Genomic DNA, 12097 nt, shown 5'->3' with positions numbered 1-12097 from the left:
ATTCTGTGGCTCTAAAATCACCTGAGTGCACTTACCCATAACTGTGACCTCAAAAAGATTTCTACTATTTCATATTAGAACCTTTCCAGGGCTTCAGTTGGTGCAGGCGTTTGTCTGAGGGCATTAGACAAGGTTCACAGGCAGTATGCCAAAGAATTCCCACATGCACCTGCTATCGTTTCAATTGATTAAACTCTACAACAGGCAGATAAAAGGGTCTCAGGTGCCACTGCCAATATCACACAGCTGCGTGTGTACTCAGCCATTCTTGGCAGTATTTTTTGGAAAGCACTCCAGCTTCCTGGATCACTCAGAAGTAAAGGTAAGAAACTCCATTTGTAGTGGTATAGCATAATCTCTAAGCTCTGTCTGGCTCAACCTTTGTGGCAAAGATCATGAGTTGTTTACCAAATATCCATTCTCTCCTTCTTTAGTAACAGAAGCCAAATTTTTTATCTGTGCATACTGCTGCTTGGCAAAGAGAGACTAAGTTTTCCAGCCTCTCTTGCAGCTAAGTAAGGTTATATAACTAAATTCCAGCCAATTAGGTGTAAAAGGAAGTCCTGTATGAGCCTCTGGGAAAAAAAGGTTTTCCTGCTGGAACATGAAGTTGCTATCTAGAACTCAGGCAACTAACTATCTTGGATCTTGAGTTGACCTTAAGAATGAAAGCTATGTGTTTAGAAAATGGGTAACAGAAATAGAAGCACTATGTTCTACATCTGAAACTAACATAATATTATATGTCAACTATAAATAATTTTTTTTAATTAAAAAATAGTGCAAAAAAAAAGGAAATTGGGTCTAGGATAATCTTCTAGAATTGCTATATTAGCCCCAGACTGCCTACTTTGAAGGTTTTTGTAACATGAAAGATCAAATCTTTGCATATTTAAGTCACTATTTGGAAAGGAATCTGCATTATTCATAGTTGAATGTAATTCTCAAGCAGTATAGCCTTCCTCCTTCCCTGAGCTATCTTTGCTCCACCCAATACTTTTATCCCTTTTTAACTCCTATTTTGTTGTGAATTAAATTCTCCTATATGCTCAAAATATTTCTTTTATTCTTCTACCTTAATCGATACATGCCATTTGCCCTGATAATACAAATATTCTCCCCAGGCATGGTAGTCAGTTTCCTCTTAGCCTGTTCAGCTTAACAAGGCTCACTAGTATTTATAGGCTGTATTTCTCTCCTCTTTCTGAGACTATCTGGTATGTACAGTCCCTCAGGTATGAAAATGATACTGCTGACCCATCATTAGTAAAGCACCTTAAGAAAGCTTTCTCTGTGTGTGTGTGTGTGTGTGTGTGTGTGTGTGTGTGTGTGTGTGTGGTTTTTGTTTATGTGTTTGGGGCTTTTGTTTTTTGTTTTTGAACCATTCCCTCTTTTCTCTAAGACAGGCAATGCCAGTAGACAGCAAAAAGAGTGAAGGCTGAGGTAATCAAAAAGAGTAAAACTAAATGTCTCACTTTGCCACAGGACCCACTGCTTTGGCATCTAATTGGCACTGTGCCTTAACCTACAGAAATAAGAAGCCTTAGAAATCCATCCGCTAGAATATCGGTATTTTCAATCTCTAATTTGAATGTCAGGACCCTGGAGGCAAAACATTTCCTGTGGTGACTCTACACTTTTGCCTGCTCTTGCCTTTCTAGCTCAAACAACTTGATTTTACTGGGCTTCAAAGTACAGTTTAAGGGACATTTTATAAGTCAAGTTAATGGGCCTGAGGATATCACCAATGTAAATCGTCAACTAGAGGAAAAATATGAATACGTGTAAACATTTTGCAATGAGTTTAAAAAAGGCCCACTTGTAATTAAATTTATGATTATTTCTAGCAGTACTTCCACAACTTTCTGTGGAATAATATAATGGCCAATGAGTTGACCTTGGAATATTTTGGAGGAAATACATGGCCCAGTGGGATACAGGTCATGGTACAGTTAAAGAGAAGAGCATCTACCTTGGCTATTTTAAGAAAAGGATTTTATACAGATAATTAAATGGCTTAGAGAATCATTGAGGAAGGCTAAAGAAATACATCTAAGCTGAGACTTCAGAAATAATTCCCAAGCCACACCACAGAACTGTGCCACCGGAAAAACCACTACCTCTTCTGTGAGCCACTGCCTACCACCGTGGGATGCTGCCAGTTTCATAACCACAGCGCCTCACCACAAGTAAGAAACAAACACTAACAGGCAGGTGGCTGGATCAGGAAATCACTATGATCCAGGGGCGACCAGACTGGGAAGCTACAGACCCTACTGCTACGGCTGTCTGCTTCCAAATCACACAGCGCCCACTATGTTCATCACCAGCACAAGTGACCCCTCACATGCTGCCCCTTTACACCCATGCAGCTGTGAGAAGGCCCTGGGACTTGTGCCAATGATGACAGCAAAGTAACGAAACATCCCCACGCCCACTCAGTACCTTATCTCCGGAGAAGACTTAGAGATTGTTTTGTAATTTTCCAGCTTTTGTAGGACCAAAGGATACACTAGAAAGAGCTTGGATGGATCTCGAGAGATGATCCAACATATCTTAAAAGTTTACTTTTAACATATATTACTAAGTACGAACAAAATACCTGGCATACATGCAAGACTATACACAGCCCAGGCAGTGAATAGTATTTACTGAGAAAGTCATCAGTCCAGTGTCTTCAGTTTTCATCATCTAGAGGACATAGTATCAAAACTGTTTCATTTTTTATACCACCATTTACCGAACCATGGGTAAGCAGCTACTGCATGAATGCTTATGAGTGAGAATGATGATCATGGTCAGTGCTCTGGAAAACTCTATAAAAAGATATATATTTTCCCAAGAAGCATAATATCTAATAAGAGAAAGCAATACAAATATGAATATCTCTGAACAAATTGACATAAATATGTTTCAAACCAAATCCTAAATTTAGTTGTAATTACTTTAGAGTTAAATAATGCAAAAAAAAAAAAAAAGAGTGAAGTAGGTATGTTTGAATTAGCACCCACATTTGACTATTTAAGAAATATCATTGACCACTTTTCTTCCAAAGTAGCAAGCACAGAAGTAGTGCAAAGTTAGCAAAAGTTCACAGAGGGATCCAAGTGTATCATAGAAAATGAGGATACACTATTACATACTGTAAATTGGTTTTAGACCAATGCTGCGATGTCTTTGAAAAGAATGATCCAAGACATTCATTTCATTCTGTTGGACACTGAAATGAACATGCCTGGTACTAAATCTGTCCTTTTATAATCACTGGGGAAAACAACAGTTTGGCCACCGAGTAGGCTGCCCATTGGGCAGAATCCATTCTCCTATGTAATGACTTCTGCAATAAATCATGCAGAGAAGGCAGCACCGGCAGTAAGGGCTATACACTGTGATTACTATTTCCAGAGCCAACTCTTATTAATACAAATGAGAAATATGGAAATGCCATGTGATATAGCAGGCATAACTCACACTTTTTCTGGAAGCTGTTTGTTATTGTTACTTTTGTTTTTATAATGGAAAAATACAAGAAAAGAAATTACAATGTTATAAATGTGCTTTGAAGACAATATCAAAAATAAAAATAAGCTCAAGGGACTATAGTCAGGAGATAAAACCCAAGGAAAGCTACTGTGGGCCTCCCTACACCTTAAAAATGTACCTCATTGTACATTAGACTAGCATAGTACTAAGCATTCGCCAGAAAATATTTTCATTACCGGCAAGGATATCTGGCTGCGCCCTGGACTAGCTGTATGATGATGATCCACTCCTCCTGGCAGAGGGCCATGTGCCCCTAAAAGTTAACGCACTGGTAGCTTGACTCCTGGGAATTTCGGTTGGCTTCTAAGCTCCCTGAACCAGTCCTAGCATAGAGAATTATCCAGACCAGAAAACACCTTTTAATCTACTGCTTTTCCTTGCATTTATCCGTACCTCTAGCCTGATTCTCAATTCAGAGGAATTCAAAAATAAAGTCCGGCTTCCCAGTACCACCTTCCCCCCACTCTTAAGTACTAAAAGAATCCTCAAGAGAGTTCCTGGGAATGCCCTCAAGAGAGGGGCCCATAATTAACTTGTCAGGAGACCTGAGCCACATGTAAGTCTTATACATCTAGAACTTCCTTTTTATCTATCCCCAGGATCTTGAGCATTACATTCCCATTAATATTAACAATGACCTCAATAACAAGACAGAGTAATTATTATTATTATTATGTTCTCTCCAGCTTTGCTTATTGAATGGGCCAAATAATTGCTCTCCACATTTTATTTTCAAGATGAACATTTAGCACTGTTTCCAATGAAGATTGTCAATGCTTTTCTTCAAATGGTATTTTTCATATTCCTTACATATTTATATAGATTGCCTTTGGCTATAGAATTTATAAATTTTGGAAAATCCAAATAGTGATATTACTATCTATATATTCATGTTTGAACAATAATTTTCCTGGACATTTTATTTTACTGTAGGTATCCCAATATGTACCTATGATTTTAAAATATCTTCTTGAAACAATTTGCTATGGCTTCTACATTCTTCTAACTTCTACTCTTTTTTTTTTTTTGAGAAATTTGCTACTTTCCTCTCCTTTTCCCCATTTTAGTCTCTCATCACTTACTATAGGAATAAATATTGTTGAATAAATTAGTGAATAATGATAAGTGAAAAAATGATATTGATGTTGTTGATACCTCATACTAAGTTTGTTCGATTTAGCATTCACTAGGCTTGTTTGATTTAAAGTGTACATTACCAGGGACTCCATGACTTGGAAAGACCAGAAACAAGGAAATCGGCAGGTTGTTGCATGATATCCGGCCATGCTGGTGCTGTCTCTGTAAGCTCTATTACATTGCTGCTCATCTGGCAAGAAGCTATGGAACTAGACACTCATGTCCATCAAAACAGCTACTTTCAGAAATTCACTGGTAATGTTTTACAGGTTGGAAAAAAATTAGTTTGATTTTTTAAAAATACAGCAACTAGAGGTAGAAATAGAGGAGGAAAGAAGAGTTTCAGCCCCAGTGGAAAACAGGCAGAGAGGGCAGAGAGAGGGCACCAGAACACAGATGTGTTTGGCACTACAAAAAAGAGGAAGACAATATTTGAAATCAGAGGCAGGATCGGTGTCCGATGGGTTAGATAGGGTCCCAAGAATCCATCTTCTTCTCATGCCCCTGCCCCACAGAGCTGCAATTTATATGGGTAGGCTCTTCTCATATACCTCTGCTACTAATAATATTTTTGAACTTCATTATATTTATAAATTCAAAATCAAACTGTGCAGCAAATTCATTGTTAAGCTGCCTGGCTTATTTTTCTGAGTTGTCTTTGTTAAAAAAAAAAAAAAAATCATGATTGCTGTTTTAACACCTATAATGAATAATCCATGTCACGCCTTCCTTTCATACTCACTAATCTTTGTATTCAATGTTCTATTAGCTGCAATTTCAGTTCATTAAAAAATTATATCATCCTGGGACTGAAGTTTTATTCTTAATTTTTATGCCAAAGCAATTACATTTCAAAGAGTAAAATTTTTATGTGCCTTTCTACGTGGAATTTTTACCAGACTGCTTTTTTGACTGCTGATACCTCTCAGGAGAATTGAGATCAGAACAAAAACATCTGAAAATTTTCTTCTTGAATATAGCAAGTGAATTTTATATTTTATATATATATACATATATATATGTATATATATGTGGCGATTTTTCTTAATAAAATTTTTGTCCTCTCAAAAAAAAAAAAAAGAAAGAAAAAGAAAAACTCGAGCACTAGGAATTGAGAACTTTGGATAATAATGTTCACCTTATTGTAAAGTATATAGAAATATTTTTTTACATCTTTTTGGTAATAACATCAATAGTGATAGTAACAATATAAGTGATAGTAACAATATAATTAATAGTAACAATACATTTAACTTGTGTTCCTGATAAATTCTTATATGCTGAACCTGGGTGGCCAATCACCCACATTTTACATCTTTATTTACCTCTTACATGAAGTCTTCCTGGCCCTGTCATTATTAATAACAGTGGTATGTTAGGCAATAAATATGTATTATCTCAATTAATCTTCACACAAACCTTACAAAATAATATTTTTGCTACTTTCTCCATTTTAGAGATCAAAAAACTGAGGCATCCAAGGTTGAATAATTTCTTACTAGTAAGTCATAGAGCAGGGATCTGAACCCAGGGCATCTGCCCAGTAGAGCCTGAACCTGTTACCACTCTGCTATATTGCAGTGGTTCCTCATCTGCTCCCAATGACTGATACGGTTAGAAGTGAGAGGATTCAGAAATGAGTAGCCTTATAGCCACAGAAAAGATGGATTGCACACATAGATAGGAGACTTTCCCACATTGCTGATTTCCAGGGAATGAGAGAAATAACTAAGCAAAACATGGATTCCTGGCTGGCTTTTTTCCTCATTCTTTTGCCTTTTATTTCTCTAGTTGCTTTTTTGATCACTGCATTTGGCTTTTGGTTCTCTTAGTCAGCCCAGGTAGCTGGCAGAGACATTGATAGATGGTCATGTTTTGGCTGACTATATCAGACACATTATGGTATATTATATTGTGCCAAGAAAATCTTATTCTGATCGAGTACTCACAGGGTAGTACCACGCACTACTGTTGGCACATTGAATTCAATAGACACTTGACATGATAGCCATCCATCTCCTCTAACCCATTTCACCATGGTGACACAGACCTGCCTTCCAGGGCCTTCTAGACCAGCCCTATAATTTACCCAAGTGACATGCCAAAACCTGTTGGCTGCTAAACATACAGTTAATTTTGTACTTTATTTAATATAAGGTTTTATTCAAGTTTAGCTTGGAGATATTACAAGAAATAATTATCTGCATATTTTTTCCTGAATTTAAATAAATAAGAAATCAAATCAAATTGTAGGCAAACAAAATATGTATGATGGTATCACGTGGCATTTCAATAATCTTCTCACTGGAGAAGAAAAGAGCAAACAGAAATAGCTTATAATCTCTTCCTTTGGGAGTCCTGAGTCTGTCTTCATTGAGTCAATCAAGAAATCAAAAGACATCAACTGGGAATTGCAAAAGTGAAGATATAACCTCTGTCTTTAGGTGGCTTTTATTCTAAGTGTTAAAATTATGGCATATGTGGTACCCATTAGGGAAGTCAGAGCTACAAAATACTCCTAAGTAAAAATACTATTCCAGACTAAAATTTTCAAGAATATATCCTAAACAGGATATTGTAATAAAAATAAGACATCTTGAAAAAAAAGTGAGTTTCAAGGTAGGTCTTACAAGGAAATAGTAGCTGGTTTCCCCCTACAAAGACCCGGACAAAACAAATAAAAGGATGGTACTCCCTATTTCTATTCCATTCTTAGAAGAGGAAACAACAACAACAAAAAAAAATTGATTATTCCCTAAAGACTTCTTAAAAATTTTGAAACATGTTTGAAGGATAGTCCTTTTAGTAAAACACATCTAATAATGTTTCTTCTGGCCTTTATAGAAAGGCAGCTTACATTTCCCAAAGCTGTACTTGTGCTCATTATCTATGCACTAATATTACAGAATCATTTGGTAAACAATCACCTTTGTCTAATCAACTCATTCTCTTTCTTGCCCATGTACACACACACACACACACACACACACACACACACACACACACTCTCATGTTTCTAGTCACATATTTTCTTACCTAACAAGACATGCTCTTTCCCCATAGTCACCCTCTCTACTTCTGTAAACACCTTTTGTTAATTTGAGAGCAAATGGATGAATGGAATGTTCCTGTAGGGGCAAACGTGGATGTGGTTTGTTGCTAGGGGACAAGGTCTCTGCTATCAGTAGTTTCCATCTATGACCTGAGAGCAGAGGTGATTGCTTACATGAAAATCAGGCAAAGCAGACTTGGGTTTTTGAAGCCATGTACCAAAAGTATACTCATATCCCTTTCTATCTCAGACAAAGAAGTAAAGCACTAGCCAGAAGTCCCAAAATCAGATCTTTGCAGAAAAAAATAGTCTTACCCAGTCAGCCTTATTTGATAGCATTAATATGAAGAAACAACAAAGAAGATTTTCACACTCAATTGAAATGCAGTTGTTTTTGGAAACAGCTAAGGGAGGGTACAGAACTTTACAAGAAGTAACCCACAATCCTCATGCAGAAGATCTACCTTTAACACACAATGGCATAAAACAAACTTGTCTGCAAATACATAGCTGCTATTTAGTAAAGGGAAAATGTAGAAAATTGGGATCAGTAGAAAAGAATCTTTGAGGCTAAGTGAAGACAAGCTAAGGGACCGATCTCAATGACTAAGGGACCAGAGAGTAGAAGATAGGGGTTAAGCGTTTATGCACAATTAAGGTTAAAATTTAAGCATTTTTATCCATATCTGACATTGTTATCTGGCTCTGCATCAGTCATCTCATAGAAACGGTGCTGAATCATCACATCTTCTCACAGAAGCTACTGCATGTGTGGTTGGTATCTGTGTTTTGGTTATCACCAGAACTAAACCATAGTTAAGTATCCCAACTCAGTGGATTACAACCCTTACTCTGACCTGCTTAATAATCATCCTACAAGAATTTAAAATTCTGCTCCCTGCAGAAAACTGTAATCGATTCTAGGAATAGAGAAGAACAGGCAATTATGTCTCAGAGAAATACAATTCACATTCTTGATAAGCAGATTACATTTAAAGCTCTGCTCAAGAGATGTGAAATAGACCAAAAAATTGTCATGAGCCCCCTTTCTCTGTGTTTGATCTGCTCCTATAGACTGGTGTAGATAAAAGTCTTTTAACCACAGAAACCTGTTTGGCTTTCTTTTCTTTTGGGTCTTGAGGTGATGACTGGAGGGTCAGATAAGTCACTGCTTAAGAACTTGAGAATTTCCAGCTGTATTTTCATATCTACATTTTCCTGCAATTACTTGTTTACATTTTTCTGCCACATGGTAACAATAAGGATGATGACTGATGAAGGTTAAATCTTAATGGATTATGATCCACATTAGTTAAAATTTCATCAGCTTCATGAAACACCTTCTGTCCAACACAGCTTAGGGAACAGATAAGAAATATTGTTTTATTTCTATTTGATGTTTAAAAGATTAATCCTGTTTTCCTTGGTCCTAGACTACCCAGTTGTAAACAAATATATGAATCATCATGGTTTCAGGGTGGTAAAGGGAAGATTCCTTTTTTTAAAACACACACACACACACACACACACACACACACACACACTAGCTATGGGCTCTATCACTAATTGCTTCTTATCTTGAAAGCACACTCTTTTTTTCTTCTATCAGAAAAGTATTTTATTCATCATGCAGGTAGACTCAAAGCAAATTTGAAGCCCTCTTGTTTAATGCTTTATAAAAATGTCAGCAGTTTCCCATTCTTGTCAGAATTGTGAAGATAAAGCTTTGGGGGTGAATGATTTGCAAAACTACATCTACTGTAAGGGTATATTAGAGTCTGACTTTCAAGTATTATATGTTTTCTTCTTTTTTGTTTTACAGAGTACTTATAATGCACTGCTCAAATCACATAGCCAAATTCACCATTTTCATATATTCCTATTTTCTCATTACCCTCTAACTCTGTTCTCCTCAAACCCTGCCAAATAATGAAATTATATTCCAATCAAAAGTATGACAGATTGTAGGAAAAGCCACTGAATGGGGAAAAAATTATAATCTAATTGTCTTCGATTCTGAAAATATAGCACTACAGTACAAAGAAGAAGGTCGTACTCTCACGAGGCTTATATTTGAATGGAGAGGCAAATAATAAATACTAGTTCAAATAAATGCTATGAAGAAAATGAAATAGAGTAATGGGATAGAGTGCTGAAAGGTGTAGTCACCAAAGGAAACCTTCTAAGAGGTCATATGTGAGTGGAACCCCAAATGAAAAGAATACAAGATCTGAGGAAAGAATCCTCTAGAAAGAGGGACCAGCAGGTTCAACAAAGAGTCTGAAGTGAGACAGAGCTTAGCCCATTTAAAGAAGAGAAAGAAAGCCTGAGTAGCTGAAAATGAGGTGGAAGAGGAAGGCAGAGGCCAGTGCAAGATGAGCCACGTAGTCCAAAGTAAACACCTTGGATTCTATTCCAAATCCAATGAGATACTAGTGAAGAATATTAAGTAGAAAAGTGACATTAAGTTGTAGATATGCAAATATCAGTACCAAAATCTGACAAAATTGATCAAAGTTATTTCACAACACAATAATAGTTCTGCCTCTTCCACAGAGAAAGAACAGGAATCTTTCCCAAGCCAGGGCAGAAAATTCCCGAATTCCTTATTCTTATTAGGGTTCCAAGGTTCACACTTGCCAGTACACAACAGACCCAGGAGGAAAATGCACCAGCCTTCTCAGAAAGGTCACTCAGACTGGGATGTCCTGCTATTTCCTGAATTCTTACTCTGCAAGAATGACATGTTACTCAAGCCAGGATCTATCAGAAGATAATTGTCAGCTGCTGTGTGAAGGATGAACAGGAGGGGAAAACTGAAGCTGGGGACATACTGTGCTTTATCATCATTGCTCTGGCATTACACAGGCCTGGACAGAATTTCCTTAGAAGGCACTGGAAAAATAATCAGCTTATTGTAAAATATTAAATTATTTGTGTTAAAATAGAAAACATCAACTATATTATAAAATATTATTGAATTTGTAATAATTCATTGTGATCCTAATAGTCTTTTATAAAATCTTAAAAGATTTTCTTCCTTAAAGTCAGCGAAATGTATATTTTTTTTCCTCAAGCAAAATGATAGTTTATGAACCATGCATGTGCCAGCTTGATTAAAATGTTCCCGAATTTGCTTTCAACTTGACAAAATACAGTTGGTGTTCAGGTGTTAAAACAGGTGACATTTCTGCGAAGAATTTTCCTATTTCTTCTTAAAAATGTAGATTAAAGTGGCTTGCTTTAAAATCCCTGCTCTCAAAACCAATATACACAGATTGGCTCTATTCCCAACAAGCAGAATTGTTTCTTTCCCATCCTCCTCTTTTCACTGCCAACACTGAACTCTTTTGTAAGCCTGTGGAGGACCCTATTGAAAAGTCTTGATAGAATTGCTTCAGATAATCAGGAAGCAGTTGGGATAATAATTATTTTTTAAAACACCCACCAACAATGTTTTATTCTGTGTAATCCAAGTAATGTAACCAGCTTATCCTTTAAAAGGTAGAGGGATACCTTTACTTTCAAATTCATTAAAAGTAGAGAAGCTTCCCATTCAACCATAAGATAATACAGGAGACCCCTCTTCAGGCATATACTCCATGGAGACAGAGGTCACAAACTGACACCGGAATACCTCATGTGACCAACACATTTCCCTCACTGTGGCATGCAGCAACAGGAGGACAAGGCTCACTATGTTAGCATAGCGCTTTTTAAATGTTTAAACTAGCTGTCAATATTTTAAGATCAGGAGGCTTCACATCTGTAACTGTGAACAAGTCAAAAGACCTGAGGCCCCTGGAGCTGCACATTTGTTTTCCTGCGAGACAGCGATCCCCTGAGGATGAGTAGCGGCCATTCCCTACAGATGGAGAAATGTTCTATTTGCCAACCTCTACCACGCCCCACTGTTCCGTAATCCCTCCTGTATCATTCACTTACAATACCTGCCTGACCAGTGCAAGCCCTCTTGGATGATAGAGACAGATGAGATGGACGGATGGATCAATGAACAGACGGATAAATGGATTTTGGTTAAGCCCCAAATTACTGAGTTTCCCTGCACAGTGAAGTTTTAGAGCAAGCATTCTCTAAAGAACAAGCATGCTCAGGTTCTAACACTTCCCTAAAATTAAAACTTTGAATTTCTCAAACAAGCAAACTGAGTAATAGAGGTAAGTAAATTGAGAATATCTAAGAATCTGGGCACTTCCAGAACTCTAGATCCTACCATTTCTGTCCACTCTTCAGCGAAACAGAAGATTTAGGAGCAATCCAGGCCACTTGACAGCCCATACAGCACCTTTGTGGGAAGTAGAAGAAAGTGCTCTTTCCTCTGGGCTGACACAGACCCACATCACA

At 37.1% G+C, this 12097-nt stretch overlaps 1 protein-coding gene across 11 annotated transcripts in view; it reads right to left on the bottom strand.

The window, feature by feature from the left end:
* The window catches only part of PDE4D (phosphodiesterase 4D), a 1194235-nt gene that overhangs the window by 1071816 nt on the left and 110322 nt on the right, over positions 1–12097 (bottom strand). The window lies entirely within an intron of this gene.

Source organism: Rousettus aegyptiacus, unplaced genomic scaffold, assembly GCF_014176215.1.
Source record: "Rousettus aegyptiacus isolate mRouAeg1 unplaced genomic scaffold, mRouAeg1.p scaffold_m13_p_8, whole genome shotgun sequence".
Lineage (NCBI taxonomy): Eukaryota > Metazoa > Chordata > Mammalia > Chiroptera > Pteropodidae > Rousettus > Rousettus aegyptiacus.
This window is presented reverse-complemented; position numbering and strand designations above follow the sequence as displayed.